General features: G+C 38.2%; 2 long non-coding RNA genes across 2 annotated transcripts; both read right to left on the reverse strand.

Annotated features, from left to right (window-relative positions):
- Window positions 1-1,090: 1,090 nt before the first annotated feature.
- On the reverse strand, window positions 1,091-1,912 carry LOC124265998. The gene is made up of 2 exons (XR_006895607.1): window positions 1,532-1,912; window positions 1,091-1,263 (listed from the first exon to the last, which is right to left on the reverse strand). It is a non-coding gene; the product is annotated as an uncharacterized LOC124265998 (long non-coding RNA).
- Window positions 1,913-5,672: 3,760 nt separating this feature from the next.
- Window positions 5,673-9,168, reverse strand: LOC124265999. The gene is made up of 2 exons (XR_006895608.1): window positions 8,634-9,168; window positions 5,673-5,855 (listed from the first exon to the last, which is right to left on the reverse strand). It is a non-coding gene; the product is annotated as an uncharacterized LOC124265999 (long non-coding RNA).
- Window positions 9,169-9,187: the final 19 nt, after the last annotated feature.

Raw genomic sequence — 9,187 nt, forward strand, 5'->3', positions numbered from 1 at the left:
ATTTCAGAACACGTCATCGGTTCCCAGTTGCGCAGATTATTTTCAGAATGCCGCCATATAGCTGGAATATTGCTGAGTGTGGCGTAAAACTAAACTCACTCACTCATGGTTTCAGACCAAGGAACCAAGGGAGACAACTCACATGGTGTCGCTCATCTCATCCCATCATCATCCTTTAAGTGCTGATTGTTGTTTTATGTATGGCAGCATTATAAAGAAAATTCAGGTTTGTGACAACTGCCATTCCAAGAGAAACTGTTTAAGAATAGATTGATATTGTCTAGAATTTTATACTGAAAATATGAGTAGAGTCTGTGATGTTTTTGACAATAACAATAAACAAAGTCAACAACAGTTTCCATTTTGTGTTGTTTTTCACAGAAGACCATATATTTTCTTCAGGATCTTGGTCTAGACTGGACTGTCTCTGGGGTCTAGAGGTCAGAGGGTCTTCCCAATGTGTAGGACAATGTCACAATTTCAGTATTAATAAATGTATTAGATCTTATACCAACAGTTAAACATAGGCCATTCTTTCATATTCAGTTTGAAGATGTTAATTCACTACTTGAGGTCACCACTTTGACAACATTTGTTTCATTTGATTCCACATTAGAATACAAATTAAATCGAAAACTAAAGCACCTCGTCAACAAACACGGGCTTACCATCGACTAAATACAATGTGTGGTGGACCCTTGAAAATCTGGTTAGAACTGGTCTTCAGCAACCCACGCTTGTCGTAAGAGGCGACTAACGGGATCAGGTGGTCAGGCTCGCTGACTTGGTTGACACTTGTCTCATCCATACCCAATTTGTGTACATTGATGCTCATGATGTTGATCACTGGATTAGCTGGTCCAACAACAATTATTTACAGACCGCCACCATGATACTGCTAAAATATTGCTACAAGGGGCATAAAACCATTCTCACTCAAGAAATCCATTTTTTACATATCTGACACAGCAGCAGCTGCATCTAGTCATTTATGCCAATAATATGGAATGAAATTTGGTACATTGTAGAAAGTAGTATATGTGTTTTCTGTACTTGAATGGTGGTAAAAATAAATGTAGGAGAATTCAAACCAAATAATCATATTTTTATTTATTTTAAAGATTTTTCAGTCAACATATTTACAATCCACAACTGATTCACACACATTCACACAGCACCATATTCTGTCAAAATACCAACATCTCGTTATCTCGTTTCCTTACACTATGACTGATTTCTTTAGAAAAAACCCTCAGAGGGCCTCTTTCTGAGAGACCAACCTTTATAGGACCTCTTTTTGATAATTTTTATACAGTTATTTCACTCAAATATAAGTGTAAACCTTATACCAGTTTTGTAAACAGTCATAATCCCAGAATCCTTGTAAAAATAGCTGAAAGTAGTGTAAAAAGCACTTTTTCTCATGGGCCTCTATTCATAACATCCTCAATGTACGACCCGAAAGTAATTAATTTCCAAAATGATAATCATTCAGGAAAAGATTTGTTAAGGTGAGAATTTGAAAGTTTACAGCGAATGCTAATATCGACAGACTGGTTGATGATAACAGTCTCAAAGAAACTATCAAATAATCTATCATATGTTCCTCCTCACTTCACAGTTCACAAATGGTAACCCCAATTATCCAAAAATGAAAGGAACACTGACACTATTTGTCCTAAACTGAGAGCATAATATTTGAAGTCAAAATATTTATGGATAACAGCTTCTTTCTTTTTGTCATGAAAGTTAACAAATTTGTTATCCATGAAACTTTCCATTGCTTTATGGTCTTCCAACTTCTATATGACTGGCGAAGATTTGATTTAACAGCATATCTGTTGTCATCTTTTCATCTGTTTATGTCAACATGGCACGAAGAAATGACGAGTCTTTAACTTATGTCCATTTTCCAGGATGTAACTGATGTCAGCTCTTGGACCTTTCCAAAGCAATCTTTTTCCTTTCCTTTTCAATCAACTCATCCATGTCCTGTAAAATAACATACAATCAGAACAAGGTAGATTAAATCAGCCAAGGGCTTTCACAATTCACCCCTATATTCTGTAGTCATGTACAAAATATGTAACATAAATACAGCTCTGAACAAGCATTCCATCATGTCTTCCAATAGCCTAACACTACACGACCAACACGTCGAGGATTATGTATACCAATGTCAAATGATCATCGACAGTCTTACAACATGTATACCTCCATCCAGTGGCCAATCAACAAGTCAAACACTATGTATACCTTCATCCAATGGCCAATCAACAAGTCAAACACTATATACCTCTATCCAATGGCCAATCAACAAGTCAAACACTATGTATACCTACATCCAATGGCCAATCAACAAGTCACTCACTATACATACCTACATCCAATGGCCAATCAACAAGTCAAACACTATGTATACCTACATCCAATGGCCAATCAACAAGTCACTCACTATACATACCTACATCCAATGGCCAATCAACAAGTCAAACACTATGTATACCTACATCCAATGGCCAATCAACAAGTCAAACACTATGTATACCTACATCCAATGGCCAATCAACAAGTCACTCACTATGTATACCTACATCCAATGGCCAATCAACAAGTCAAACACTATGTATACCTACATCCAATGGCCAATCAACAAGTCACTCACTATGTATACCTACATCCAATGGCCAATCAACAAGTCACACACTATATATACCTACATCCAATGGCCAATCAACAAGTCACACACTATATATACCTACATCCAATGGCCAATCAACAAGTCAAACACTCCATCCAATGGCCAATATACCTACATCCAATGGCCAATCAACAAGTCACACACTATATATACCTACATCCAATGGCCAATCAACAAGTCACACACTATATATATACATATGGCCAACATCCAATGGCCAATCAATCATCAAGTCAAACACTATGTATACCTACATCCAATGGCCAATCAACAAGTCACACACTATGTATACCTACATCCAATGGCCAATCAACAAGTCACACACTATGTATACCTACATCCAATGGCCAATCAACAAGTCACACACTATGTATACCTACATCCAATGGCCAATCAACAAGTCACACACTATGTATACCTACATCCAATGGCCAATCAACAAGTCACACACTATGTATACCTACATCCAGTGGCCAATCAACAAGTCACACACTATGTATACCTACATCCAATGGCCAATCAACAAGTCACACACTATGTATACCTACATCCAATGGCCAATCAACAAGTCACACACTATGTATACCTACATCCAATGGCCAATCAACAAGTCACACACTATGTATACCTACATCCAATGGCCAATCAACAAGTCACACACTATGTATACCTACATCCAATGGCCAATCAACAAGTCACACACTATGTATACCTACATCCAATGGCCAATCAACAAGTCACACACTATGTATACCTACATCCAATGGCCAATCAACAAGTCACACACTATGTATACCTACATCCAATGGCCAATCAACAAGTCACACACTATGTATACCTACATCCAATGGCCAATCAACAAGTCACACACTATGTATACCTACATCCAATGGCCAATCAACAAGTCACACACTATGTATACCTACATCCAATGGCCAATCAACAAGTCACACACTATATATACCTACATCCAATGGCCAATCAACAAGTCAAACACTATGTATACCTACATCCAATGGCCAATCAACAAGTCACACACTATGTATACCTACATCCAATGGCAACAATCAACATCCAGTCACACACTATGTATACCTACATCCAATGGCCAATCAACAAGTCACACACTATGTATACCTACATCCAATGGCCAATCAACAAGTCACACACTATGTATACCTACATCCAATGGCCAATCAACAAGTCACACACTATGTATACCTACATCCAATGGCCAATCAACAAGTCACACACTATGTATACCTACATCCAATGGCCAATCAACAAGTCACACACTATGTATACCTACATCCAATGGCCAATCAACAAGTCACACACTATGTATACCTACATCCAATGGCCAATCAACAAGTCACACACTATGTATACCTACATCCAATGGCCAATCAACAAGTCACACACTATATATACCTACATCCAATGGCCAATCAACAAGTCCACTATGGCCAATCAACAAGTCACACACTATATATACCTACATCCAATGGCCAATCAACAAGTCAAACACTATGTATACCTACATCCAATGGCCAATCAACAAGTCACACACTATGTATACCTACATCCAATGGCCAATCAACAAGTCACACACTATGTATACCTACATCCAATGGCCAATCAACAAGTCACACACTATGTATACCTACATCCAATGGCCAATCAACAAGTCACTATATATACACTATGTATACCTATGTATACCTACATCCAATGGCCAATCAACAAGTCACACACTATGTATACCTACATCCAATGGCCAATCAACAAGTCACACACTATCCAATATACCTACATCCAATGGCCAATCAACAAGTCACACACTATGTATACCTACATCCAATGGCCAATCAACAAGTCACACACTATGTATACCTACATCCAATGGCCAATCAACAAGTCACACACTATGTATACCTACATCCAATGGCCAATCAACAAGTCACACACTATGTATACCTACATCCAGTGGCCAATCAACAAGTCACACACTATATATACCTACATCCAGTGGCCAATCAACAAGTCACACACTATGTATACCTACATCCAATGGCCAATCAACAAGTCAAACACTATGTATACCTACATCCAATGGCCAATCAACAAGTCACACACTATGTATACCTACATCCAGTGGCCAATCAACAAGTCACACACTATATATACCTCCATCCAATGGCCAATCAACAAGTCACACACTATGTATACCTACATCCAATGGCCAATCAACAAGTCACACACTATGTATACCTACATCCAATGGCCAATCAACAAGTCCACACTATGTATACCTAATCCAATGGCCAAGTCAAGTCACACACTATGTATACCTACATCCAATGGCCAATCAACAAGTCACACACTATATATACCTACATCCAATGGCCAATCAACAAGTCACACACTATGTATACCTACATCCAATGGCCAATCAACAAGTCACACACTATATATACCTACATCCAATGGCCAATCAACAAGTCACACACTATATATACCTACATCCAATGGCCAATCAACAAGTCACACACTATGTATACCTACATCCAATGGCCAATCAACAAGTCACACACTATATATACCTACATCCAATGGCCAATCAACAAGTCACACACTATGTATACCTACATCCAATGGCCAATCAACAAGTCACACACTATATATACCTACATCCAATGGCCAATCAACAAGTCACACACTATATATACCTACATCCAATGGCCAATCAACAAGTCACACACTATGTATACCTACATCCAATGGCCAATCAACAAGTCACACACTATGTATACCTACATCCAATGGCCAATCAACAAGTCACACACTATGTATACCTACATCCAATGGCCAATCAACAAGTCACACACTATGTATACCTACATCCAATGGCCAATCAACAAGTCACACACTATGTATACCTACATCCAATGGCCGATACATCATGTGTATTGTCTGAGACCCAGCAAACATGGACAACATGGCCGCGGTTGTGAAGCGCAGGTACCGGCCCCAGGTCACACCAGCAGGCATGATGGGATGTAAGGGAACCAGTACTGAAGTGTATGCACGACCTAGGACGATGCTTCAAGTTCTAGAGCTTTTCTGATGGCTTGCTTTCTCTTGTAAACTGAATCTGAAATGAACAGAAAAATGTTCAGATATTCTTATGAATACCAAGAATATTATAGAATTAAGCCTGTGGTCTGTAGCTTGAATATCCAAGTCAACTGGAATTGAGACAGTGTTTGCAGCTACTTGCGAAAATTGAATCAGTCCCAGAAATCCTTCCATATAATACATACATTTATACCACCAATCATTTCCGTTGTGACACCACCAGTTAAGTCTCCTATGACCTTGCTGTTAGCTATAATAATGAAAACCCAAACATGCATCTCCATTGTATTGGTATAGCATCGATTCTGAAAACATCAACTATGGTTATTTCCTTGATCTTAGGTCTTTGTTGAATCTGAGAAACACCAGTCACCTGGGTGTCCAATCTAAAAGCCTTAGTGTCTGATACTATTAGAAAATACGCCTGAAGCTACCTCCTTAGGTGTCCTATGACCTTCACAGAAAGGTAATACATTGGAATAAAAGAACCGTTTTTTAAGACTGGCCTCCCAACAGATATCAGGTAGTGATTTGTAGCTACATAATACAGTGGAAGCTGTCTAAACCGGCACTCATCTGGACTGAAGAAATAATTCGGTTTAGACAGCTTGTAGAGCGGACTCAGTTACCTACGACTAGATTTGAACTCATATTCACTTTTATTCACTTAATAACATAAACATGAAAAAACAACACATTGGAAAAAAATCAGACATTTTGGTTTGTTTCTTCGCAATTGACGATTCGAGAGTGATTTTCAATGTTCTCAATGTGGGACAGCACAAATTATCTTGATGGCTACCGCACACTCATAATCCCTTGTTATTTCAATGCAGGATTAATTGGTGACAATACACAACCCACAGACTCCTCGCCAACCGCCAGATTAGACAGTGCTGATTACTGTATAAACACATATTCGGGTAACTCATTTTATGTCGAGATCCGGAATTGACAGCTGCCGGATTTCAGAGCTTTTAAATGATGATAAATGTTCTAGCCATGGACGGGACTGAGATTTTATGCCAGTGTTGACAATTTGCCGTATTGGACAGCTGCCGATTTCTCGACGGCTTCCACTCTACCTGCAATAAGGTAGACATGGATAAGGTAGAGGCTGATGACAACACAATGTCACCTACCGAAAAATATCCATGTCAAATTGTTGTAGGAATGGTTATCTTACTGTCGTCTGCTAAGCAGCCTATGCGCATGCGCTGAGTGGAGGCATGTGTGATTGGATGACTGAGCGAGAGTTCGACGCGTGATGTGCTTGAGTACATTATCACGCTTGCAACGTGACCTGGTAGTTTGTGACTATGACTATGCTGTCGACACATGGAATAAAGGTGTAAACCTGAACTCTGCCTTCTTTTCAAAATGATTGAAAACTAACTTCCTCTACAAAGGAATGTATATTAACAAACTCATGGTCTGCCAATGGCTATTATCTTGTCTGACAGAGATAACTGCGATGAAAACTTTGGAGTTTTCTGCTTTTTTCCATCTTTTTCCTTTTCAGAGAAATAACCTGCCAACTAGTTTTACCCCCAAAGGGACTCCAAAAACTGCTTTTATTATCTATATTGCAATGTGTAGAGAGACATGTTGAACAACTTGTTTGTGTATCTCCGATTGGAAACAAATAGTTTACAGATTAAACAGTGTTTTTGAGGAAGACGGGTTGTACATGAAATTAAGTCAAATCATTTCACGAATTAACCACTACTGAACAAATAACAAGTATATTTGCTTGGTATTTGTTTTGTTTGTTTTTTATGTTGTTTTTTTTCAGGGTATGTTGTTTGGGTTTTGGTTGTTGTTGTTGTTGTTTTTTTTATGTTGAGTTTTAGCTGATTATGTGGGATTATATCCGACCAAGGCGGCCAGGTTTTATTATAAATATACTTTTGGCTTGGGCAATATTGAGTAGGCTTAGGAGTGTTTCAAGTGTTGTGTCCAGTGAACTCTGGAGCACCATTCTGTGTTGGAAAACCAAGTTCTATGTATAGTCAACTTCTTTATTGCAATGAGTGTGACGTTTCGGTGTAGGTAGCAAGTGATGAACGGTGTTAGCACCTACACCGTAACGTCGCACTCATTGCAATAAAAAAGTTGACTATCCATATAACTTGGTTTTCCTTCACCTATACAACTTCTAAAAATGCCTCTCAAAGAATAACCATTCTGTGTTGTTGGTAGTGTATGCCAGAGGTACAGATAAGCTGCGTATGTGCGTAAATTACGCAAATATTTATGTGGAAACTCAATACCTATTAAGTCTATTGCGTACAAGTACGCTTGAATTTTTGTAAATACTCAATAAATGTGATCTTACATGCGTACACACAAAATTGTCAAATCTTTGTTTGACTAACATTAAACTTTATTATATAAATTAAAAATTAATGGAAAATGGCAAAATACCCAATTGAGTTGAGTGAGGCGAGTACAATTTATTTGGTTACTCAAAGGAAAAGTAAGATACCCAATTGAGATGAACACAAGCGAGTACATAACTCAATGATCCAAAAAGTTATCTGCAGCTCTGGTATGCAGTGTAGTAGGACATATTCAGACATTCTGTTTGATGCAGTATGTGCAGTTGTCTTTTTGGTGATTTTTTATTTCATTAACTTTGTTAATTAATACCACCTTATAAATTACAGGGTATAATTACACTTGTTAGTTAAAACAATAGTGTTAAATAATAACACTCAAATAAGTGGATTTCTACAATTGGACTAGTTGTGCCATTCACACCCAGACTGTCGAATGTTTTATCAATACACACCCGGACTGTCGAAAAGCAGTGGAGCGTGGCAATGCTCAACACTGCTCTAATAACACCAGGAGTGTCGACTGCCTTGGAGAACATGAACCTGAGAACAGCAGAAAGACTGCGCTAATCCGCTCTACTCTAATTAACGAGGGAGAAGACATGAGTGCTATTGTTGTTGAAATGAGAAAAGAGTTTGAGTTTGAGTTAGATTTGTCACATTTCCTTCTCAATGATACAGATACAGGCGGAAGTACACAACTGTTGTTGTTGAAATGAGAAAAGTTAACTAGATTTGAATCAGATTTGTCACATTTCTTCTCACGGATACATATGTAACTATATAAGCTAGGTAAGTAACATAAACGATGTCTATATCAGCTATATCATGTTATAAACGCCCCAAAACCATTAATAAGCCAACTACTAAAACTTTATAATACAGCTTGGATAAACGGTCAAAAACCAAAAGCCTGGAAACATTCCCTTATCATACCCATACACAAACAAGGCCAAGACGTAAACAAAGCCGAACCATATCGGCCAATATCTCTAACATCTAACATACG

The sequence above is a fragment of the Haliotis rubra genome, unplaced genomic scaffold (assembly GCF_003918875.1).
Source record: "Haliotis rubra isolate DU_JTF1 unplaced genomic scaffold, ASM391887v1 Scf1226, whole genome shotgun sequence".
NCBI classification, from domain to species: Eukaryota; Metazoa; Mollusca; class Gastropoda; order Lepetellida; family Haliotidae; genus Haliotis; species Haliotis rubra.